The sequence below is a fragment of the Sarcophilus harrisii genome, chromosome 3 (genome assembly GCF_902635505.1).
Source record: "Sarcophilus harrisii chromosome 3, mSarHar1.11, whole genome shotgun sequence".
Taxonomy (NCBI): Eukaryota; Metazoa; Chordata; class Mammalia; order Dasyuromorphia; family Dasyuridae; genus Sarcophilus; species Sarcophilus harrisii.
In genome coordinates, this window is record NC_045428.1 from 109,966,948 (window position 1) to 109,994,628 (window position 27,681).

Here is a 27,681-nt window from a genome sequence, read left to right on the forward strand (position 1 = left end):
TGATCAATTTATTGAACCCCTTAAATTCAACTTTTTAGGTTTTCACTGAGAGTGGAATGTTTCTTTTTTCTTTAATTGAAACGTCCTTTTCTCAAGTATTCATGTCTTTATGATGAATGCCAATTCTTTCAGTAATAATTTTCAAATAACAAAGCAACAAGGGGTGCCTTTTGTAATGCAAAACCATCTGGGATTTTGCAGAAGGATTCAGTTCAGGTTTCATTTAGATGTAAGCCACCTGGTGCAAATAAAATACAATTTTTAAAAAATTAATTAACACACATTTTTTAGGAAACATTGCTCTCACAATATGACGTATAAACTGGTACACAATTTCACATCTCTAATTGGTCTCTGTGTGCAAAGTTGTTTTTGAAAATTAAGCCAAAGAGTTGAATTTTGCAACTTAGTTGTAATAGATATTTCAGCTTCTTATTATAATCTTTCTGTTTTTGTCCATCTGTGACATGGGAGAACACTCCAACTGACTAACTTACAGGCACTTTGTCAATTAAGAACATACTAGAAATTTTACAAATAATCTATCATGGACTGAGTACCTAGAGATTTTGCACATATGGTGATATCTCCTTTGTCCACTATAGCCAGGGAAGGAGAACTTATATATAAGTAAATTTTCCTAACAACAGACGCTTTATCCTTTTTGGGTGTCAAAATATCTTAATTTTAACCAATTTTGAATGAATTTCATTTTAGAATTAAATACTTTTCCATTCTAAAAGTACACCAAATACATTTTAACTTTTAAGGATGTAATCATCATTATGAAAATGAAATCTGAATTATTGTATTCTGTAAATAACATGTTGATGCTTCCAGTACCCGTTTGGTTTCTGTAGTAGGATTTCTACTTATAATGTCCAAATCATCATAGGTTATAATTTTCATGTCTTTTCCCCTGCCTTCCAACTTTTCTCTCCCTGCAGATGGTCTAGTCTTATCATTTACTGCTGTTATTCCTGTTTACAGTAACTTTTTTATTCATTTTCTCTAATGCATAGAGATGTACTACTGAGACAAGATATTTTTATAACCCCCGTTCAATGAAAAAAATAAATATCATTTAATGAATTAATTTTTGAGAAGCACCATATACTAATCGGCTAGGGCAAGAGTTGAAAAAATATGTAACCTTGTAGTAAATTCATTATATTAAAAGATTTAGATTTGGGAGTATATGATTAGATGTAGTAAATAAATAAGTCATTTCAAAGTTTTCCATACATAATTTTTTTCCCTTTTCTGAGGCAATTGGTGTTAAGTGACTTGCCCAGGGTCACACAGCTAGGAAGTGTTAAATGTCTGATACCAGATTTGAACTCAAATTCTCCTGACTTCAGGGCTGGTACTCTGTCCACTGCAGCACCTTGCTGCCCCCTTTGATAGAATAACTAGATCTTCCCCATTTTTAAAAACCATCACTTAATGTGTCCATACCCACTGTCTAATATCCTATCATCTCCTCCACCTTTTGGTGGCTAAAATCCTTTTTGACCTCTCTGTTTTCTCCAGGAAAACATCCATTTGACAAGAAGAAATTTAAAAATAGTTGGGAGTAGAAATGATGCTGGGAAAGACAAGATAGAATGGGATCACATTTGCATATAGGAAGATTTGCTTTAACAAGAAGGAGGATTGTTTTATTATGAGAGGCCATAAAGAGGTCAAAAAGATTTTTTAAAAAAGAGAGATCAGAGGTAACTTTGGAGAGAATAGTTATAGTTGAGTGATGAAATCAGAGGTCATATTACAGGGAGTTAAGAGGAGACTAAAAAAGGAAGAAAATGAAAACATCAATTACCTCTTACTTTTTATCTCACATCACTCAGATGCTTTTTGCTACTATTTCTGCCTTCACCCCTGTCTCATATTCCATTTGTTATAACTATAATATTCTCTTCCTTGGAGAGTAGATCATCGGATATCCTAGGGAAGTAATGAAAAAAACTTCAAATGACTTTTTTTAGAAGGTAAGAGGTGGGGAAGCAATTGATGTTAAGTTACTTGCCCAGGGTCACATAGCTAGTAATTGTTTGATTTGTACTTGGATTCTTTTGACTTGGGCCAGTGCTATATTCATTATGTCACCTAAATGCCCCCCAAAACTTGAAATTCTAGAAGAAAGGTAATTAGGGAAAAGCTTATACCTATTTTTTCATTTATAACATCTTAGATTTTTTAATATATATCTTATTTTCTCTAGTATAATATCATTGGAAATATGGTTCTCCAGGCAAGAAACATATTTATGTTTTAAATCCTGTCATGACATTTAAAAATAAAGGAAGATAACTTGTTCCATTTTCCAAAGATTGTATGAGGTTTAAATGAACTGTCATGACAGAAATGCAAAATGTGAAAAATAACTTAAGAGATCATGAAAACATTCGCTTAGGCTATTGGGTCTGCCATAAGAGGCTGTTAGTTACAATTTGGGTCAGAGAAGATGAAATAATGTTTGTCATTGTAAGTGAAAGAAATAGAGACAGTGAGATATAAAACACCAAGCTCAAAAATGACTTATTTAAATATAATCAATTTTTCCTAAGAAATTATAGGACATATTGAATAGAAAAACCTAAAACTGTAAATAACACAGCTAGAAGAGACCCCTCAGGAGATCATTTAAAACAATCCCCTGCCTTTAGGCAAAAAAAAAAAAATTATTGCTTGTCAAAAACTTTTAAAGATGTCTATTCTTAATATTCCTAATAAATAAACTTTCTGCTCTTTTAGCAGGCCTTGAAAACTCTCCATGACTTGAATGGAATCTTTCTCCAATGATATCATCCAATAATTTTCTGCATATATCCTCATGCTTCACTTAAACCGGAATAGAGGAAACTGAGTCATGGAGAGCAGCAAGGACAAGTATGTTTAAGAAGTTTAAATTTGCTATATAATTGCTGCATTATTTCTCTTCCCTCCATCCATGCCCTAATTGCTTGGTTTATTTATGCCACACAGAGACTCACTTATGGACAAGTTAAATTTACTTACAAGTATCCATGTGGATACACACACACACACATACACACACATATATAATATTTTCTGAAATCTTATATCCAAGATACAATTATAAGAAAAAACTCTTCTTTCCTTTTGAGAGGAATCTGAAAATCTCTAGTCAAACATATTGGTCAGATGGTGAAAAAAAAGCAGGAAATCTCTAGTCAAACATATTGGTCAGATGGTGAAAAAAAAGCGGGAAAGGCCATTATAAGTACTACCTCCCTCAAGATATTAAACCCATGGCATGCAGATAGAAACTAAATAAAGTAGCCATGAGACTGACAGAGAAGAGGAAATCTTATTTCCAACAAACAGGGAAAAATATTTTCAGCGATCATGCAGGAAAAGTGCCCTATGCTTACATTTTTATCAACCACAAAATACATGTTAAGATCCTTATTTGGAAAAGTGAGAAAGGGACTTCTCAGTCCTTTAGTTTTTCAAGTGTAATAAAGGATTCCCATAAATAATGGAAGAAGTTTAATTGTACCTTGATACTTCTTCTCAGTGGGTTCCAGAAAGCATGACAAATTATTTTTCCCATAAGCCTAACCCTACCTCCCCATCCAGTTCCCCAAAGGGGCAAGTGGAGCTTCCAGCTAGAGAGAAACAAAGCAGCCCAGCAGGCTCTTCCCTTCTTGACCCAATTCACTTCCTGAGAGGAACCAGAACTTTTATATTCTCCCACCCCACCCCATTCCATGCCAGCTTCATTGCGGGAGATGGAGGAAAGGAATTGGGGAAATCTAGATGTGAAAGCAGAAGGAATCTCTGGTCCCCATCTCTTGCAGTCTGGTGCTTGGGGTTGCCAGCAGTTCTGGTTCTGGTCTATATCACAGCTGCTTCCTCCATGGCCCCTGAATTCAACGTTGCTGCTCCTGCTGCTTCTCCTCCTGCTGAGTATACTGGTCTGTCTGTGTCCCTTCCAGTATCACTGTTTTGGGATCCAGAAGACTATACATGGCCACCACATTGTCCTGTGCCCTACCAGCCAATAGGTGCATGGGCTTCAGCTTGAGAGTCTTGTGCATCTGGTCCTTCCTTGGGATGGAGCTGCCAGTGCCCAAGGGCAATAAGTGTAGTAAGGAGCACAGGTGATGGCTTTGGTGGCCAGGGAAGGTGTGGAGGCTGGGCAATGTGCCTGTCCAATTCTATCCCTCCTGCTCAAGTAAGACAACAACAAATAGAGATAAGTGTGGAGGAAGCTTCGAGTGCTGAAGTATTTTTTTTCTCTTCAAAATGCAGAAATTGCCAGGTTCTGAAGCAGAAGAATGCCAAACTACCACTGTGTTTTAGAGACAGAGAGTGAGAGAGAAACGGAGACAGACAGAGGAGGGCCCATAGGAAAACCTAACCTGTTTCAGGAATCTAGATAATGAAGAATATGACAAAAAGGAAGGAAAGAAAACTACTGACTTTTGGTTAGTTAGTTAATATTTATTAAGCTTTTACTATATTGCAGGTACTGGGAATAAAAATATAAAAAAAAATCTCAAGTAAACAAACAAATAAGGTGATCCTTCCAAAGAATTTATTTTTAATGGAAGATAAAGCATAAAGTACTCACTAAAAAACAGATACCATGGAGGGTGAGATGAGGGACAAAGAACCTAGTGAGAAGGTGAAATAGCCATATTAGGTTTCTCAGGCATCTGTGAAATTAGTATTTAATATAATTGACTTCATTTGTAATATTATGTATTTTATTTTCTGTATTCAGAAATGTTATTCTGAAAATGGATCCAAAGGCCTCAGCAAATACAATAATTATTAAGTAAGTAAGTATGCTAGGCCTTGATTCCTAGAGGAAGAAGCTTCTTATGATCCACTTCTCATAAAATAACAAATGTTGCCCAAAAATGTCTCTAGAAAATTTCCTGGGAAATAAAAAAATATCAGAGATTTTAGACAAGAATGAAATCTGAATCATTTTTGTTGTTTGAAGCTGGATATTTTCTAAGAGAAAGGTCAATTTTCAAAGTGAACAGCTGGGAAAGAAGAGAGACAACTTGATGCAGCATAAAGAGTCGTGAACCATCATTTTCTTTTTTCAATAAGGTGGGGGTTGGAGGGAGAGAAAGTAGATTTTAGTTAATTAAAAACTATTTTGAAAACATAGATAGGTGGTATTATAGATGTGTAATGTTGCATATATTTTTAGATGAAGTCACTGTATTTTTAGTTTTGTTTAATTATTTTACTTTGCTGTAAGAAACTCTCGTAGAGTGGAAATAATATGGAAGTATTTATAATGCAAAAAAATCAAACACATCAATAAAATTTCAAAAGAAAAAAAGACTTTTAATGAATTAAAACTTCTCCCTGAATCACTAGTGCAACTTTTAAACTATTTTTACTGCATTAGTGATTTTTACAACACTTGTGTGGTAGGAATAGAATTATATGGAATGTAAGATGTTTTGAGGAATTAAAAATAATTCTGCAGAGGACAGAGGAGAGGTTTATGTGGATGGGCAGGTCACAACATGTAACAAATGGGAACATTAGGAAAGAGTATCTTCAGAGAAATATTTGAAAGAAAAAGCAAATGGGAAGCTTGCAGGGCAAGACTGAGAGATAATAAAGGGGCAACCAAAATTCTTCATGGACATCTTCATGATGCCAGGGGATAATGAGACAGGACCTCTTGAAGTAAACTTATGAAAGATCATTGAATAATCAATAAGAATCACATTAGATAGGCTGTGATCTGCAACACTGAAATATATATGATTTATGGACCCATTTGGGTATTTGACCAAAATGGCTTTCTAAAAGTTTCATCATAAAGCTTAATAGGTTTAAAAGTTAATACTTCTCAATATGGAAATGTTTAAATTATGATTACAATTCGAATCTTCATTGCAGTTAGCACATGGCATATAAAACTCTCAACAGGGAATATAATTACTGCTTTATAAATAATCACAAATGAAAATTATGTGTGTGTATGTGTTGTATACATCTAGTCAAAGATTAATACATAATGTCTATTTTCCAAGTTCTTTTTGTTTGCCTTTTCTGGAGAAACTCCAAATAAAACTAACATGGATGATATTTCTGAAGACACTACCTCAGCACCAGCCCACAGAGGCATATATATACCAATACAAACCAATAGAAAAATATTTAATACTGAAATATAAAATATAAAAATAAATGGAACACTTAGAAAATTATGGAGTTGGATTACACCCTAATGTTCAGTCATCTCACTTTATAAAGAAACTCGTTTAGAGAAGTTAGATGACTGATGACTTGTATATGATCACACAACTAAAAAGTAACTAAAGCAATATTAAAATTCACTCTAACAAACATGAAGACTGTGATACCACTTTTACTTGTAAAAGTAACTATTTCCCTCTCTTCCCCTTTTCTTTTTTCCCATTTTAGATTTCATTCTACCCCCAGTGCCCATTTCCAATTTGTCATAAAAGCAGAAATTGGGAGAAAGAAGTTTTAATCATTTACTCCTCTCCTGTTTGGTATTCTTTGAGGGGAAGGCTTATTTCATTTTATTCTTTGTATCTTTGAATGACTAGTACATTTTCAGCACTCTTTAGTTGCTTGATTATGTTATAAATATTTATGAATTAACTGAATAATTGATCTACTCCATCTTGGAACCATTTTATTTTATTTTAATTGTTTTGCTTTGGTTTTCCCTTTAGTCTTTCTCGCCGAACTTCCCCTTATCTTCCCAACTCACATTCTGCAACTGCCTATGGAAGACCTCACCTCCATGACAGACTAGATTGCTTATAATGAAGTTATAGCTTCTTCCTGTGCTTCTGTAAGTTTCATTTAAAGTTTTCCATCTGCAATAAAGACATCTTTTGCACTAACTAGTGATTTTCTGATGGCAAGGGGTTTTCTAACCATGAGGAAGATTTGGATTAAAAATTCCAACAGTGCTCTTACACTCAGACTCTTGCAATCAGACTGATAACTTTAGACCTACCTAAAGGAAATCCTTCTGCAAGTTACCTTGGGGGATATAAAGGGACAAAAAGAAATTTAAAACATTAGTTCTTTGCCATCATTGCGGGAGTTCAGTTCAAATGGTACGTGACAGTTTTGAAAAAGCTTTTGGCTACCTAGGTTGCTTTGATGAATCCTATGAAGCATCAAAATATCTGTCAGAAATTTAGGATTCTTTGATAGCGAATGTTATCATACTTTTTGTGAATGCTAAAAAAAAAGTTAAGTTCTTAGAAAATATATACAAGAAATTGTGTGTATGTATATGTGTATACATACAGAGACAATATGTATATGTGCATAGATACACATACACATATGCATACAAATTTTGTTCTATATTCAGCAGACATATGTGTACATATATTACATAAATACATATATACATATTTTACCCTATAGACATCACACTTTTAGCCAATAGTGAATCTAGATGTAATACTGCTCCTAACAGTTGGATATAAATCTGCTGTGTTCATAAATAACTCATACCACCATCCAAATGATGTATGAAATCCCAAAATAGTGAAGTTAACAATCTTCCCGCCCAATTGTTTTTGTTGTTTGTTGTTTGCCCTCTGTGTCTCATCTGCTGAGAAAAGATAGTTATAGGCACCACTTATTAAGCCAACAAACAGTTGAAAGAAATCCTGCCAACTGAAAGTTGGAACTAACTGACTTTATATTCCTTATCTGAAATACAATAATACAGAATTATATTTTGCTTATAGATACTTTAAGCCTGGAGATATTTTAATTAAGTTGTATCTAAGCATACATATATGTATATTATAATACATACATACATATATATTTACATATCATAAATTATATTGAATGTCAGTATTGTAATTAATGCCTTCTGTTTTTTTTTTCATTTTTAATCATTCTTCAAATGAATTTTAAACCAACAAATATGTGGCTATGAGAGAAGGACAGTTATTTTAAGACCTCTGTAACCTTAAAACAATGGTCTCATACTTTACGGAAAGACGAGTCAAGACAAAGGTCAAAGACTTCAATGTACAATGTCTAGCTATCATCATCTTAGTCAATCATTGCTTTAGCAACCTGGAAACATTAACTTGGTAGTGAGTTACATCAGTACATCAGTAATATTCTTCCTAAATAAAGAATTTCCTTAATATAAAGGTAGAGTAGAATCATCTGCTACAGCTGTTATATTCATATGAGCTAACTGTGCAAATGTTGGTTCTTATATAATTATTGATAGGCTTCAGGCAAAACAAGGAAACATAAATGCAAATACAACTTTTTTCTATTTTGTTAAAGTTAAATATATACTTCAAACAAAATATAAAATAAAAATGTAAATATTAATAAGAAATTTATTATTTATCAATATAATTAATTATCAATAATTAATAATCAAATTAACACCTTAGTTAAAAATAACTAGATAGCATAATGGTTAGAGAATTGGAACTGAATTAAGAAGACCTGAGTTTAAATTTACCCTCAGACATTTATCATCTGATTGACTTAAGTCTTTTCAATTGTAAAATAAATAAAGCACTTGACTCATAGGGTTGCATGCATAAAATAAAATAATATTTGCAAAGACACTTACTTAGTACAGGGTCTGTTATATAATAATTGCTATAAAAATGTGGGTTTTTTTCCCTCTTCCCCTTAGGCCAATGGAAAAATCTGAGTCAAGGACATATTCTTTGTGAATTTCACTAAATCCTTCCATTCTGGTTGACATTGATCCACTATCTAGCCACGATTTTTATCTAATGATTTAGTTCATTTCAAATCTACCTAATTGTATAACCCTCCAGTCCTCTATCTCATATATCCATGTTTTCTAAAAAAGGACATGTAAATATTCTATTCAAGAACTTGTAGGTGTCATTTTATATTTTTTTAAAAGTATGAAATAAAAATTCACTTCCTACCATTACCTAGCTCCAATCCTACCTTTCTAGCATTATTTTATATCACTCCCTTATGCCTTCTTCTGTTACTTGTTCTTGTATATTGTTTTTTGTTAGTTATTATACTTAGTTTCAGTACAATCATTTCCATTGTGCCTACCCAGGATAAAATCATCACCAAATAAACTCATCTCCAGACAACTCATCATCATAAAGATTGTTTCAGCTTTGCTCATACATCATCACTAACCCCAATTACTTCTACCTCACTGATTGTCTAGTGAAATCAGCCCTGTTTTTTACCTTACATTTCATTTTCCATCTCCCTATTCCTTGCCTTTGCATAGGATTCCTATACGATACTTCTTTCTCTTTTATGCTTCTAAAAAAAACCCAACTTTCTTTCGAAGAAGGCACTCTTAGTCCCCCAAGCTGCTAGTGATAGATATCTCTTTCCCTCTCCAAAATCTTTTACATCTCTCTTTTTGTCTCCACTCACATCACTATCACCATAGTTTAGGTCCTCAACATCTCATTTGAGCTACTGAAATAGACTTCTAATTAACCTGGCTGTTTCCAGGCATTTTCTATACAACTGCCAAAGTGATTTTACTTAAGAACAGGTCTGATTCCCTTGTTCAATAAATGCCGGCATCTATCACCTCTAGAATCAATACAAATTTCTTTAGTTTTTAAAGTCTTTTATAAAACAGTTCTAACCTACCTTTCTAGTTTAAAAAAAATTATGTAGCTATCATTAATCAAATCAACTGACCAACTTTCAAGAACTCATAAAGTACCTATTATTTGTCCAGTATCCTTCTAGGAACTGTGAATACATAGACAAGCATAAAATTACCTGTCCTCAAGGGGTTAATATTCCAGAAGCAAATACACACACACACACACACACACACACACACACACACACGCACACTTAAGCAAATATAGTAGATGGTACAATGAAATTCTGTGGGAGAGGGACACCCCAGCTAGGGCAGTCAGGAAGGGTCTCATGAAAGATTTGGTTCTTGAATTCCCAGATGATAGGCTCTTCTACAAGATGTTTCTTTTGCATACATGTAAACTCACACACAATTTCTTGATTGATAGAAATAACTTTTCTCCTTTGATTATTGCTAAATAAGGCATAAAATAAGAGAGAGATGCTTGCCAAAGCTTGGTGAACCTGTTACAGAAGAAAACTAGCCAACAATCCCTTGCTTTACATATTAGAAGTTCATGCAATTAATTTTTTCTACCTTATTCAACACTTAGTGGCTGCCAAGAACTGGCTCAAAAGTCATTATCTCTCCTTTCTTAAGGAATTCAACATTTTTATCACCATTTTCCTTTCCTCCCCATCTCCTGATCTTATGTTTATATTAGGGAAATTAAACATTCACAGTCCTGCTCCCTCCAATTTTAACCTCCGAAATATTCAGCCACTTTAAATACATGACCTACTTCTTCATTCCACCTCAGCCACAAATAGCAATTTAAACTATTTGTGCCCTCCCTAACCAAACCACCTTATATATATTTATATTTATTTCAGATGTGCCAGCTTATAATGGGAATCAAGTTTATTGTTAAATGTTCAGTGTAAATATTTATACCTCAGTAATTGGCAAAATGTACAAATCAATGCTTGAGTTATTGTTTTGTTGATTGTCTAGACTTAAGAAAATAATAGAGAAAATATTAATAATTCAGATTAAAATTTAAAAGATGTTGTGCATACATTTTTGAACAAATTGCTAAATGTTCAATAGCATATCCCTCATTTATTGACTTTCTATTTATCCTATATGAATATACAAATATAGGTATTGAAATATACATATACATAAGTTTCTGTACAAATGTCCATTATATATGTATATATATATATGCATATATATGTACATGTATATAGAATAATGTAAAGACAGAGCTAAATTTATATAGTGTATATTTGTACACATATGGTATGGACATATGTATGCATATGGTATTTTAAAGCAAACTAAGACCTCTGGGACATCCTGGATATATGCAATTGCTGTCCTTCCTATTAGAAAATATATACTGTATGAAAGAGAATAATTTAAATTATTTGACTTTGCATCCTTATAACCCACTAGAATGTCTGGCACATAGTAGGCATGTAGTAAATATTTATTGTTTCACTGGACTAGAGGGCCCTTGAGGTCTCTCCTAGGTCCAAGTCTAGGTCTATAAGGAGGATTTATTCTAGAGAAGTCCATGAAATAATTATATGCTTGTGAATTCTATTATGATGATTGGATGAAGTCCAGAAACATTTCAAAACTTCCTAAATATTATCTAATCACTCAAAGTATTTAGCTTAACTGTGTGTGTATTTGTGGGGATAGGAATTAATGGGGTGATAGAAGGAATTTAGTGGATGAAAAATACCAGTTCCTCAGATATTCAGAGTCCAGATTCTAATCGCAGGTTACAAATACAACCCATAGAATTTTTCCTTCAATGCTGTTATCTTTGACAGGTACTTCAGATTTTTGATAATGAACTGGAATGAATTATATTCAGAAAATTGTACAGTATATTTAATGATACCAATCTTCTTCCTAAAACAAAACCAGACCTTTTTAACTTCAATATTCTTCTAGTAAATCTATAGGACTACGTATCATGAAATATTGCCATTGCCAAAAGCTAATTGATATACTATGGATATGAAGTGACTGAAACATATTACTAATAAAGAATTGGGCAAAAAACAGAAACATAAAAAATATCATCAAAGAAATGAATGACTTCAAAAAGAATTTTGCTCTTCATTCTAAAAATAAGGGATAACAGATGGTGAACACAAGTGTATCAATATTACCCACACAATATCAAGAAATTTCAAAGAAGAGCAACCAAAGGACACTCTAATCTCTAATACTCTAAGGTGGATATGCTAATTCTGGAAGATATTAGAATGAAATTACCTACTTGTCCACTATACAACAACTAACAGAAGATTTACTATCCACAGCAGAAGAAGAATATATGAGGAAGAAACTGACAACTGTTTGGGGCAAAGATATCATAATTCACCAAACATCTAAGGACCCTTTTCAGTCTTTCATGTCTGTTTTGTGGGCAGGCAGTAAGAAAGTGATATCAACAGTTTGAGCCTTTATCACTCAAGCCCTTCCAAATCTCAAGTAATATCTCAATATCTTTCAAGGGACAAAAAAAGCTTAATCTAAATGGAGAGGGGTTAGGATATTGCTACTACCACATCTGTGGAGAACATGAAAAGGAATCTTTTAGTTTAAGCAAGTGTGCATGAGGTATGAAGTGAATTGTTAGAGAAAATATCAATAGTGATGAGATCACTGTTTCATTGAAATATTGATCAGTAAAAAAAAAAGAAATAATTATCAGTGGGAAATTAATTTTAAACATATAATATATATGTATGTATACATATGTAATAAACACTATTTTCATTTCATTCATGGAAGTAATTGTTTAGTAAGTTCATCATAAAAGACTTAGGTGTCTTAAGCAGTATGGATGTTCAAAGTGGAATGTCATATGTAATTTTGTTCATAAATACAAAACTGTGTGAGAAACATTTGCTATTCCTATAGTTATTTTATTAGTGATCATTTTACTTTTTTGAGTGCTGAAATGCATGATAATTCCATTTTCATAATTATTTTACACAGAGTTTCTAAAAGGACAATCTTTAAAAGCTGAAAACATGCATTCTTTTTTGGACAAGAAATTATTATCCACTCATGTCATACAACTTTCTCTGAGGAATCAGATGTCAAAAGATTTTAATACCTAAACATGAAAGGGACATTTTGATAGCCTAATAGGTTGTTTTTACGGGTTTATACTTTTATCAATCCTTTTTATATGAGTTTATAAAAAAGATAATAAAAATACATAAAATTCTTTGAAAAATAGTGAGTCATTTATTCAAGTGTCTTGTTTTATGTTTTGTTTTGTTTCAAGACTTACTTTGACAATTAAAACTATAGAGCCAGAGTTCTACATTGACATTTAAAAAAAAAAGTTGGCATGTATAGTTTTCTTCAGGATCTAATTTGAATTTTGTATATCAACTAATTGACAGTAGTCAAGGATATTGATATGCAAAAATCCATGTGTTGTTAAATCAACTATTTTGTCCAAACTGACCAACCATTTTCTTTAACTTTTAAGCAAAATGAACAGTTATGTTGACAATCAATAGATACTTTGATATTTTGTCTCAAGAGAACTTTACACTATGTACTTTGTCTTCTGTTTATTTCCAGTGGGGGTCTCTTAAGACATAAGGCTGTTTTTAGAGCAGGAAAGATTCATATTCTCAGGATAAAACATCTCATTTTCTTAGACACATTTTTAGAGTGATATGAAGGTATACCAGCTTCTGCATGGCATGTAATGTAGGCTCAGAAATCCTCAGGAACTCTCAGAGATACGCATATGCCAAATCTATAAATATGAATTCTATGAACTGGGGCAAAACTCTTTAGGACCAGGGTGGATACTCTAAAGTTTGGTGAAGGTGCAGAGAATAGCTTATCCCACAGAGGCTGAACGAGATGGTGCCCCCAAGAGATAGGTGACATGGTGACAGACCCTAGAGAATGGAACAATGGAGAGAGTAGATCACCATAGAACTGAAAAGACTGGGGGAAAAGTTTATAAATAAATATTGACAAAAATATTATTCATTAAAACTTTCCCAACTATTTTATAAAATAGGCATGACCCCCTGGACAAATATCTTTAGATTGAATGATATTAATTTGACATATAAAAAGCTAAATGCATGTATTTTGATTTATGCATATTTCATTTTTAAAAATGCAGACTGAATAATCATTTCTGGTGTGCAACTTAAAATAAAGGAATGATAAAAAATACTTTTTAAAAAATGAATTTTCATATTAAATAAAAAATACCATTCTTCAAAAAACATTAACATTGTTTCTTCTTTTTAAATAGCCTTGTAAAGATTGTATTCTTAGACATTCTTTGCAGCTAATCTATAAATAATCATAATTGGTGCTCTTAGTATTAACAATAGAAGCCACCTGTGCTAAATGTTCTGACATTCAGAAACCCAACAAGTTTCCATCATACAGTCTGAAATAGCATATACTATTATAATCATCTCACTATAGACACTCAGAGAGCATACAATCACTAGCAAGAATAAAGTAAAAACACAGAAAAAACCCACATCTGTTAAGTTAGTTTTGAAACCATTTGGGGGAGAAAAACATTGAAAAGTTAACACATTCTCATTAGATGAGATACTCATTACCAATTTTGTCTGCAAATCACAGTTGAAAATGTTACATATGTGGCGCTATTATTAAGCACAATAAATGCAGATTGGATATTCATTATCAAAGAGATTCTCAATATCCTTTCTGAGTTTATTGAAATGAATAATTACAATCTAAATTATCCTTGATTTGCCTCTCAGTCCACAAATTACCAACTGTAGGAGCCAGACAACTATTAGGATATTCAGAATTGAGCAATACTATTTCAGTTTTTTTAGTTATAGTTTCAGATAAATGATATTAATTAATTAGTGCAAATTTCCTAGATGTGTATAAAATAATCATTTCAATGATAAACACACACACATCAACATTACTGAGAAACAAACAACTTCAGAAAATATTGCCTGTTTCCTGATGTAATCATTAATTAGAGGCTGTTATTTCATTGAACTACCCAATAAGCATGGTTCTTTTTATGTTTAATTTTGAATGAATAATATTCCAATAGCTCTTTATTACTCTCTTCATTCCCCACGTAAAAATAGTTTTCTGACACCTGAAATTTTCCTGCAATTTAGGTGATTAGTTACCAAATAAATGTTAGCCAGCATTTGCCTGGAAATATCTTCTTTTTCTATCTTACTCTCTTTATTTTGACTACAGTTTTTTAATGTGATCCTAACCTCTGTGGAATATAGTGAATAGTTTTCTTCTTTTCTTTTTTGTCCACCTATTTAAGCATCACAGTAGGAATTAATTAATGGCTTAATTTTCAGCAAACAACAATGTTACACCAATTTCTCCTCGTCACAATGTTTTTGATGTATTTTGAAAAGAAACTATTATAAACCTGAAAATCACCACCATGTTCTTTTTTAAAAAATAAGAGACTGGACAGTTTTTTTTTTTCTCCCTTTCAATTCAGCTAATTGTTGGATATTTTAACATAGGCCATTCCATTGAAATGCTATAGGCAGATCTATTTTTTTTTTCTTGTAGGAAGTATTCCATTTCAAAAAAGCTATTGAAAAGCTCACTTGGGTAGAAAAGTACAAAAAGATTGTTAAAAAACACAGACAAAAAAAAACTTGTCTTTCTAATTCTTCATCTTTTTAGCTATGAAGCTATAAAAATACACACAAGGATAGACAATGATTAAATTTTGGAAAAGGATAAATAAAAGGGAAGAAAACAGTTAAATAGATCACATAAAATGAAATCCATGATTCAGAAATATGTGTTATTTTGGTTAAGAATACTAGTAAAAATTGATGTAAATAATAAATACAAAATTCACAAATCTATAGTAGCCTATTGTTAACTTCTTTCATAGCACAAATTAGTACTTTACCAATGTATGGTAATCAGTGATTTGTTTATTCTATTTTGAAGTCTACTTTGGTTTCAACTTTTGTCCAATATAGCTTAACCAGGCACAATGAAAAGTTTATTGCCAGAAACAAAAGTATTTTATATTCATAAACATGGACTCCCAGATTTTAAAGATGAAAGGCAGAAATTCTCAATTTTAACTCTGTCATTTTCCAATAACAAGATTAACTGAGAGGAGTTAAGTGACATTTTAAATTAACCAAGTTTGTAAGATAAAGTTAAAAAATTAAAATCATTCAGGCTACAATTCACAACTCTATCTAGGCAGCTCAAACATGAGCTACAGGCCAAATCGTGGCTTTAACAGTCCTGAGTGAAGTCTGAATCAGATTAAAATTTAATTGTAAAATATGCAACAAAATAAATGAAAATAAAACAGATAATCGGTAGTTTTCTTAATCAACATGCAAATCCTTGTATATAGTACAGTGACCCCATTACAGCATCTCTTTGAGTTTGACTCTACTGTATTATACAGGATCTTTTTTTAAAATTAGAATACCACTAAAGATCTTTTAGGAATAGGGTCTGGATTAGACCTGAGATTTCATTGTTATAGGATAAAAAAGCCCACACTTAAGAGAGTATCCTAGACCCTAAGGCATCAAAGTATTGGGCAGCTTCTCTCAGTCATAACAGCCTGGAAGTAACAGAAGCAGGACCATAATTCATATTTTCTTTATTACTCCAAAGCTCATTCTCTATCCATTATACCACAGTCTTTTCTGTTGTAATGTACTGGGAATACATGTAATTATATATTGGTGTTCTAATTCAATTGATAGTATTAGAAAAAATATAATTTCCTCATGTCAGTAATGTAAAATCAGCATTTCTAATTGCAATAGATTCATGGAGAATAAAATGATTTGATTTAATATATTTCATGAAAAGGTCTCACATTTTGGAATAATGTATACAAACTAGCTTAAAAATTAGAAAGTACCATACACTAGGAAGTGGGCGTATTAGGTAACCACCTAATATCAGTTCCATTCTTGTTGTTCATTTCAAATGGGCCCAACTCTTTGTGACCCCATTTAGGATTTTCTTGGGATTAAAGCCAAGTCCAAAAATCTGTGTTCATGGAAAACTGTCTGGATTTAAAATAACCTTGATTACTAAACTCTTGTGATGTTAGTGATAGGTCCACTTACCTATTTAGCAAAGTCCAGATCATAGGCAGTTACTGGCAAAAAACCATGCTGAACAGGACATCATTACAGAAGCCCTGAGCATCAAGGAGTCGGTATAAAATTACTTACTTTCTATGGAAGGGAATGATTGAAAGGGAAAAAAGAGGCCATAAGAGAAGAAAAGCAGAGGAAAATAAAAGAAAAATAAATTTTGGCAAGTATTTGAACACTGATTTAGATAATGCAGAAAGTAAGAGTGAATGAATGAGAAAGAGAGAGAGAGAAAGAGAAAGAGAGATAGAAGAAGGAAAGAGAAGGAAAGAGAGAAAAGGAGAGAGAAGAGAAGGAAAGTGAGAGAGTAGGAGAGAGAGAGAGAGAGAGAGAGAGAGATCAGAAAATTGAAGTGATTTGATCAGGGTCACCCCTGTAATGAATACCAAAACCAATATAAAGCCAGTACATTTTGTATGAATATAATAATTTACCCCAATGCTTTGCCCAGGGACTTTCTGACCACATGCATATACCATTTGTTTCCTCTATACTACATTGCTATGTCCTATACTATGTTGCTCATAGCTCCCTTTCAGAGGATTGATTCTATTTTGGTCATGGCATTTAAAAAGTGGGTAGTTTTGAGAACTGGAAATAGAAAAAGCATGGAAGAGTGAGCTAAAGTAAAAGAGGAGATAAGTTAGTTCAGCTGGATTCAAAGACCATAGCAATAGAAAATAAAAGGGGAAAAAGTGGGAAAATTGATGAAACTAGACATAATAAAAAGGGAGGAATAGTCAAAGTTGCTCCCATCTCCCTATCTTTTTTTTTTAAGACTGTATAATCTTAATACTGTTTGTGAATGACAATTAGTACTCATGCATAACAATGTGCATTCATATACATACAGAGAGAATTAGGTCTTGGGACTATATCTTATAAATACATGTTAACTACTTAATCCATAAATAATATTTTATATGCCACATTAACTAGATAACACATGCATCAATGTACATACATATATGTGGATAAGTATATATAAGTAAAAATATGCATATACAATTATATAATTTCTCTAGTATATTACTGGGTCGATCTACACATGTTATTTCTGGAAATTGGTCTTGACCTAAATTTTGAGTAACTGGCTTTTCTTCATTAGTATTTCTGTCAAATTGTTTTCCTTTACACAAATTGATCTTTCATATTTTTTTCATGTGACTTTTCTTGACTTCTTAATCAATGTGCGATTGTCTAATTAATTATCCTCAAGTGATTTTCTATCACATATATATGGAAATTTCTGGCCACACTTTTATCAGTTAGAAACCTTCAACGAGTTCATCTGCTCATTTAATTTATAGGTTCAAGATTAAATCAAGACAGATATGTATTGATGATTTATGAATAATTAATATAAATCAATCTTTCTTTTCTGCTCAGCCAACCCTCTTTCCTCCTTCCACACTAGCATCTGTAATTTCACTTGAAATGATTATCTATCAAGATTTTGGTCCATCTAGTTGAGTAAATATTAGTTGAAACAGTTGTTTGCCCAAGGTAACCTGTGTAATTTGTCTGTGAATTGATGATTTAAGACATGCTATAAGTCACTAGCTTTTGAAAGAAATAAATCAGACATAATATTACTATTTTATATTTCTTAAAATTTTACAAATATTAGCCATTGATAAAATATTTGTTATTTTGTTTAATATTTTAAATACTTCTGAAAGATTTTATAAAAATCATTCCTTACAGGTAAAAGTCTCATGCAACATTAGAATAATATACTATTCTCCCCACAGTTTCATTAACATGAGCATATATTATAATTTGGAAAGAAAAGAAATAGACAAAACAGTTCCCATCGTATAGAAAGAAATTTTAATCATAAAAACATATAATTAAATTTGCCCTCCTAGGTCTACATGATGTCTGAAGAAATTAAAAATGCAGTCAAATATTTACATACAGCCACACTAGTAAATGCATTATAAATTTTAAAATAATTTCTAAATATAAAAAGTTCACTATTCATATTCATCTACTTTACCCTCTTTCCATTTTTTTTTTTCTCTTTTCTTTTGGGTTGCATTGGAATTTATAGCTCACTCAACAGTGTGAATTGAGCACCTAAAACAAGGTTGGTTGATTATTTGGTTGTTGTTCTTCATGCTCCAAGAGGAACAAAATGGCATCTCTGTATAAAACTCAAATTACAGTGTGTCCAACTGTGGCTGCTCAGACCAACAGGAACTGAGAATGTTTTATTGCGGGTTGGGCACAAATAGTCCATGTGAACAGTTGGCATAGATTCTGAAATTTTTCACATATGCTTCTTTTGAACTACTTTAATTCTTCTTTGCTCCTAGAGCACAGCTGCTCTGAAGAGGGCATGCTGTGTTGGATGGTTCTATGCCAAAGTCTCTGGTTTCATACAATCTATTCCAAAGTTCTTAAGAGAGTTTGAAAATATTCTTGTGTTGATTTTTCTGACTGCCATGCGACTGTTTGCCCTATGTAAGTTGTCCATAAAATAGACTTTTGGGCAAGGGTGAGTATGGTATTGAATAATGTGACCAGCCCAATATTTCAGTGCTTGGCAGGATAATTTGACAAAGAACCTCAGTTTTTGGTATCTTGTCCTCCTGTGTGAGCTTCAGAATCTTCCTAAGACAATTTCAATGGAAGCAATTCAGTTTCCTGGTATGGCATTGATATATTTTCCAGCTTTCACAAGCATACAGCAATGAGGTAAGCAAAACATTTCTGTAAATATTCAGTTTTAATCAATCTAATAGCCCACTTTCTCCCACACTTTCCTTTGAAGCCTTGAAAACACTGTGATACTTCTGGAAATGCTTTCATCAACCTCATTATCTATGACATCCCTAGAAAGTATACTGCTAAAGTAACGGAACTTATCCACGGTGTTCCAAACATCTCTATTTATTGAAATGATGCTTCCACATATGTATGATGTTGCACTGGTGAATGGAGCACTTATGTTTTTTTGATATTAATTGTTAGACCAAAAATTAGCACAAGCAGCAGAGAATTGATCCATGTTTTATTGCATCTCAGCTTTATAAACTGTCCTGAGTGCATAATCATCTGCAAACAAAAAGCCATGTACCAATATTCCCTTCACTTTAGTCTTGGTTTGTAGCCTTTTCAGTAAGAAGAATTTAATACCATAGAAGACCATGATCATGTTGCTCCTCACTATAGGCGTTTGACAATATGGCTAAAAACATCATGCTAATAAATTAGCATGGGAACAAGGACACATCCTTGTTTTACTGAACTGGCAACATGGGAGGCATGAGAGTATTGTCCATTTTCCAGAACACCAACAAGCATGCCCTAGTTAAATTGGCACACGATGCTGATGACTTCTCTGGGCAACTACATTTTACTTAACTTTCCAAAAGCTCTCATGACTGAAAGTATCAAAGATAGTAGTCAGATCTACAAATATGTATAGACCTATATTTCTCCTGTAGTTGTCTGGAAACAAACACCTTATCAACCATTCTTCAGCTCTTTCTGAAGTCACCTTGGAGCTCAGGGAGATGGTCATTTTTCTAGTAAAGGACTCTTGCCAGCAATGAGTAAGAGAGAAACTGGCCCTATGGTTGTCACACTATTTTGGATAGACATACCACCTTGTAGATTAGGTTAGTTTTGATTGAAATACCCAGGTCTGGTAGTCTGCGCCTACTCTAGCATTAAAGTCATCCACAATTAGAAGCTTGTAATATTTTGGTATTTTGAAGATTAAGTGTCTCCAGGTCTTCATAAATTTTTCATTGACCTTATTGGGTTTCTCATAGAGGAATCATAGACATTTATGATAATGGTATGGCATTTCCCTGCAAGTGGCAATCCTGTTGTCATGAGTTTGTCATTCACTATTTTTGATAGGTATACAATCTGGTTGACTACCTTAGTTTTGATTGCAAAACCCACACCAGCTTTATGGTACTTCCCTTCACTGTAGCCATGCCAAAATAATGTGTATAAAGTTTTGATTTCAGTAAGCTGGCCTTCATTTGCCAGCCCACTCAGAACTGCTATTTGGATGCAATAACTGTTAGAGTTCTCTCACAAGAGCTATTCACCTTTCAGGTCTACTAGATTTTGTGTTGTCTGTAACTGTGTACACAATCCATGTGAGTGGAATTATCTTTTCAAAAAGTTTTGTTTTTTTTTTTGTGGACAAGGTTGTATTCCCACCTGCCACAGTAATCAGGCCAGGATTGGAAAAGCAGACAACTTTTAGGGTACCTTCTCTAGTCCCCTCTTCAGAACCAGGAGGTAATACATGCAAACTTAACTACTCTGACACTGAGGGGGTTGCCAAATCTGACTTCTGCTTCTGGTGAGAAGATGACCTTTGGTTGGGTAACCTAGTTGCAGTATATCTGCTCTTGCCTGTCATCACAGGACTTTGAGATAGGTAAAAATGATAAAATGATACAGATGGTATCTTTTAATTTGTGCATAATTTGCATTTAAGTGGGGCAGAGTTTTACAAAGTCATTTGTCTCACTCTCACTTACAAAGTCATCACAGTATAGTGACAGGAGAGAATCATAACTTCTGATGATGGCTCAAAATGCAGTGGATGACCTTAAAGTTTTCTGATATCTGAACAATCTCTAAGTGTTCCAAAGCAACCACTTCCACTGCCTTCTTGGTCATTGGAACAAAACTTGTTCATTTGCCATTTTAAAGATAAGGAAACTAAGAAAATTGGATGAAGTAACTTGCCCAGAGTCACAGCTAGTAAGGGTCTGAGCTGAGAGTTGAACTCAGCAAGAATATTCTTCCTGGCTCCAAGCCTGATACTCCATCCAATGCATCACCTAGCTGCCTCATTTTATTCTTCCTCACAATAGTTCTGTGATAGAGATATTGAAAGAATAAAGTCCATTTATAGATGAGTTTTCTCCTCTGTAAAATGAATTGGGGAAGGAAATAATGTCATTCTTGTATCATTGCCAAGAATACCTCAAATAAGGCTCACGACTGAAAAACAATCAAGAACAAACAGATGAGGAAATTGTCACAGGGATATTCCCAATTAATGTACTAGTTTTGATTTAGTGCCTAATACATGCCAGGCACTGCAAAAAGTTCTGGGGTTACAAAGAAAAGGGGGGAAACAGAAACTAAGAATTAAAAGCAAAATTTTCTCAAATCAAGACAAGTGCTCTTTTCAATGGTCAATACTGTTAATAAGTCCTCTGGGTGATATATAAAACCTAGATGATATTGACCTTACCCTCAAGAATTACAGTCAAATTAGGATACAAACTGCATTATGCTTACTGCAGACAAAATATAACCAATATATTCAGGTTAAAAAGTGAAGAAACTGATCAAAATTTTCATAAGATCTGACAAACCACAAAGTATGGAAGAATTTCATAAAACTTACTCCTACATTCTTCTCTTTTAACCTCCCACACATCAACAGGCTAAAAGGAAACAATCATTTCCCTTTGAATTTACCAAAAAAACAAAAAACAATTTACTTTATTTTAAAAAAGGAAGAAGAGTAAGAGAAGGAAAAGAAAGAGAAGAAAAAGAAGGAGATGAAGATGTTAATTATGCAAGTATTTAATCTCAACAAATATCCATAGAGATTTCTGCAAATTGAAGAATTATGGAAATCATCCAAATGAATATTTACATGATCATATATAGAAGAGTATAATATACAAATATTACTAAATTTTTTGAAAAAATAATAAATCTTTGTATTTTCAGCTGTAAATGATTTAACTTTGAAAAATATTTTTACATTAATTGCAAGATCTCTGTTCTAGTTTCTATAATTTTTTCTTAAAAATGATTACAAGCTAAATGAATCAGAAAATCATAAAGAAATTTGACACTTAATTTTGTATTTATATACTTGTAAGCACTAGCTATCCCAACCCGTAGAAAGAAATCAATTCACAACATAATTTCAGTTATTAGTGGTCAATTTTATTTGTTTCCATAAGCATTCAACTTTATGACAATTGAGAATAAATAACATTTTGAATTGTGCATCTTCTGACATGAGAATAAATATATAACAAGTCAATAGAAGTGCTTATCTGTTTAAAAGATTGTTGTTATCATTATTAGTGATAATATTAACACAATTTAATCCCTTCTCTCCATCCACCACCTTCACATCTTCATAACCTTATCTCCAACTACTTTATTGTAGTGCAGAGTATTTTCTCTCACATTCTCTCCCTACTTCAGGTCTAGAACCAGTAACCATGAACAAATTAATTTTATCATTGTTCCTAAATAAATTGTATTAATTTTCTACCCTATAGTCTAATTCATCATGCTTGCAAATTACCAGACCAAAATGACCCACTCTGGTCCCTTCCCTTTATATGCTAATTTTTCCATTAGAATATACAGTTCTTGAGAATTTTTGTACCTGTATCCTAATTCTAATTCTCATGACATTATATGACACAAGGAAAGTACTTAATAAATGCTCAGTCTCTCTCCTGTCTATGTTTCTGTCTCTCTCTCTCTCTGTCTCCCTCTCTCTCTGGCTCTACCTTTCTATGATCTCTGTGTCTTTCTCTACCTTTGTTTCTCTGTCTTTCTCTCTGTGTCTCTGTCTTTGCCTCCCTGTCCTTCTCTCTCTGTATTTCTGTCTCTATTTCCTTCTCTATCTCTGTTTCTGAATCTTTCTCTTCTTCTCCCTCTCCCTCTCTCTCTCCCTTTCCCTCTCCCTTCCCCGCTCCCCCTTTGTATTTCTCTGTCTCTGTCTCTCTTCCCTTTATCTCTCCATAGATTGAAGACTTTGAAGGAACCTTAGAGGTCATGTAGTCCAGTCTGCTCTTAAAAATTATGTAAATATTGGCCCAGAGAGGTTAAGTAATTTGCCCAAGGTGATGCAAAAAGGGCAGAGGTGCAATTAATTTAAACTCAGATCTTTTGACTCCTAAACCAGCACTCTTTCAACAATATTATGCAATTGATGCTAAAGCTTGTTAACATTCTGTAACAATACATTGATTAAAATACCAGCTCTAATGCACAAGTCATTCAGAAAATCAGTGATATTTAGATTGCATCTACACATTCATTAATGGTTCAATTTGTTTTAGTTAAATTAATTTTTGTACTGTATGGGAATTTTTGCAAGTATAGATTTTAAAATTCTAAATAAAAATTATGGGAATTGCATTAATTTTAGGCAGTATATGAAGCAAAAGAATGAGAATGGAAATTTTAACTTTGGGAGATTGCCAAATATCATCATTTTAATGCATTTTCATGAGATGTCAATAGGAAGACCTTTTTTGACCTTATTGAACTTCTCAGGACCTAGAGAAATGGTAGGTAAGAACTATTTTTTGCTCTTAGAATTCACGTACAGGATTTCTAATTACACTCAAGCACTGTCTGCTTAGCTTATTTTTTATACCAGAGCACACTGCTCCATCATATCTCTTTATTCTGTACAGGAAGAATTGTGAAGTTAAGAGGAAAGAAAAATTGTCATCAAGCTACCTTGTCAGTCTCCAAGGTCATGTGAGAAACAATTGAGCTATGAAAGTGCTGTCATCAAGCTAGTTCAAATGAAAATTTAGTCTAGAAATTATGGTATTTACCACTGTATATGACAGAATGAGGGAACTGATGTGGCAGTATCGGGCAGTACTGAATATCACATAGAACCTCATGGTACTAAAGGTTCCCCGACCTATCCATCTCTTCTCCATCTTCCTTTCCTTCTCTCTCTTTCTCTCTCTCTTTCTTTCCTTTTCTTTCTTCTTTCTCTCTCTCCCTTTCTCTTTTTCCCTTTTTCTCCCTCCTCCTTCCCACTTCTAATTCATACAAACTCATAAAATATTATGATAATTTCATTTTGTCTCTCTGGGGATTTTAGAGGGATCTGCAATTACTAATCCTCAGATGCAACATAACAATATATTTATTTTATATATTAAATAAAATTAAATGCCTAATACTGAGAAATATCAAGTAACTGTCCATATATTAACCTAATTTGTAAAGGAAATGAGAAGTATTAAATATAAATTTCTTGACGTAAGTAAAAAGTCACACTTTTTCAAATACACACTTTTTTGAGATTTTCATCATCACTTTCTACTCAAATTGTATTATTCTGCACATTTCTTTTTGTGACCTAAATTAACATTTATTTAGACTTTGATTTAAAAAAAAAACAATTAAAACAGTAATCTAAGAAAATCATACTTCAATTTCACAACTTAAAAGTAGTTCTTTTATTATTTTTTGTTCTCCCACCAATGAAATTTCATCTTGTACTTTTTCAAATATCAAATTCATAGTGTTAAAACAAAACAAAACAATGTGATCCCACTAATAAGAGTATTTATCTTGTTATTTGATTGGGCTCTTTGACAGAGATGTATAAACTCAAGGAAAAAAGAATTATCTTGTTTTACAAAACTAAGATTCTTAAGAATTTTGAACACTTGTCTTTCTCTCTCTTCTTCCTTAACAATGAAATATTTGTCATAGAATCACAGAATTTGAGAGTTGATAGAAATCTCAATCGTCTTTTAGTCCTACACATACCTGAAAGGAATTCCTATAGTAAGGCTTATAACAAGATAGTACTTAATAAACCTATCTATTTTCCTTTTGTAATCAGGTTGAACCAGACAATTTTGATGACTTCCGTTTTTTCTACCTTCCTTTCAAACTCCCACAAATTCACATCAATGTAGTACTTTCATTTTATCTGTCTGGGAATCGTACAGGTTTATACAAGCAGTGTTCTTTCCAAGTACCCTAATAAAGGCATTGAGTTCATATTAAATGAAGTTCAATACCTGACTCAGTCCCATCAAAAACTGTTTTTATTAAATTCTCAGAGAGGGTTGCTAGTATCCTGGCTATTATGGCTCAAAAGTCTGGCCTATTTCTCAAAACAAAATAGCAATGTATTACCACAGTTATTCTGCATGAGAAGAATATAATTTTCTCTGATCTCTATGATTTAGTATTTGTTTATAAATAATTTCCATTGGAAATGCAATCTTACAAGATAAGATATAATAATATGTCTGAAAATTCATGGCTATGATTTCTTTTTCTCAACTTGTGTGCAGAAAAATTTTCCAATCTTTTTAATGCAGAAAATTTCAAACTATATCTACATGATACCTAACATCTAGGCAATAAATTTAGCCAAGGTTCTATTTTTAATAATCTGATTCAAGAAGCCATTTTGTTGTCACAACAAACCCAACTTCTTTTTTCTTGTGTAAATCATTCATGCTAAATATTTATGAGTATAATTCTTGATAGTGTGATCCCTGTAATATGTTGTATCCTGGACATAGGTACAATACATTTTTCTGTTTATCATTGTATTGCCTACAGACTTATTTAAATATTTTAGTTATGCTGAAAAAAAATGAGAAATAAACAAAATATAACTTAGAATGCCAGATTTATTTTGGTTACTATCTACAAATGAAAAAGCACATTCTGGGATCTAATTTAGGACACTTGAAACAGATTTACTCATTATGCATTATAGAAGTGCATATGGAGACCTTACAATCTCTTCTACTATTGAAATATGGGAAATCTTAGGTTCATCCAGGAGAAGACATTATGATAGGGCAATATCTCAAGCAACTCCAGTTAGATGAGCAGGTCATGGAACTCTTCAGTAATGAGTAGAGATGAGTTCCAATGACCATGGAAAAGAGGTGAGCCCCTAATGTAGTAGCCATATTAAGAGAGGACCATAAATGTAGTGTTTCTGAGTCAGCAATTGCCCTTATATATTGCTCCCCTCCTCCATAAATTATCATCCAATTATTTTAATCCATGGCACTCTCTCCGTCTTCTAATCTCAGCATTAACGTTTCATACTATTCATTCAGAAATTAATCATTCACTGTCTTCTAATATCTCCTAAATTGTTGTATTTACTCTTATTTAAAACTTCATTTTCATTTAAACTTTTTTGATTTATTCCCCTGACTAGAAACTTCTTAAGAGGAGAAACAATGCCGTGCTTCTTTACTACTCTTCTTATCTCCTAGCACAATATTTTGATTGCAGAATCCTAGGATCATATTGTTTTTGTTTTGTTATTGACCACTTTCCTCTCCCAATATGACCTCTCTTTTATCATCTTGCCCTTCCCCATATCCCATTCTCCGCCTTCTTTCCTGCAGGGTAAGAGATTTTTATATGCATATTGAAAGTGAGCATATTATTTCTTCTTTAAGCCAATTCTGATGAAAGTAAAGTTCACTTATTCATCCTTTCCTTTCCTTCCTCCCCTTCAGTGTTAAAAGTTTTTTCTTACCTTTTGTTATGGCAGATAATTTACACCATTCCATTTCTTCCTTTTCCTTACTATTAATACAGTCCTCTTTTACTCCTTAATTTTATTTTTTAGATAGTATCCCTTCATGTCCAACTGTGCTCTCCATCTATATCTATCTATCTATATTCCTTCTAACTGCCACAACAATGAGAAAATTCTAATGAGTTGCAAGTATCATTCTCTCATCTAGTAATGTAAACAGATAAATCTTATTAAGTCCCTTATTACAATACTTTCCCGATTGCCTCCTTTTGCTCCTCCTGAATCCTATGTTTGAAAATCAAATTTTCAGTTCAGCTCTGGTCTTTTCATCATGAATGGCTGAAAATCCTCTATTTTATTAAATGTTCACCTTTTTCACCTGAAGAATTATGCTCAGTTTTTCTGGGTAGGTGAATCTTTGTTGTAATCTTAGCTCCATTGTTCTCCAGAATATCATATTCTAAGCCCTGTGGTTATTTTCTTCTTGACTTAGAAGTTATTGAATTTGGCTACAATATTCCTGGGAGTTTTCATTTTGTGATTTTCTTTTCAGGAGGTGATTCATAGATTCTTTCAATTTCCATTTCATCCTCTGCTAT

At 32.8% G+C, this 27,681-nt stretch overlaps 1 long non-coding RNA gene across 1 annotated transcript; it reads right to left on the bottom strand.

Moving 5' to 3' along the window:
* LOC116423010 lies at positions 1-27,252 on the bottom strand. Its single transcript, XR_004233500.1, has 3 exons — positions 27,080-27,252; positions 1,823-1,947; positions 1-238 (listed from the first exon to the last, which is right to left on the bottom strand). It is a non-coding gene; the product is annotated as an uncharacterized LOC116423010 (long non-coding RNA).
* Between the last annotated feature and the right edge of the window lie 429 nt (positions 27,253-27,681).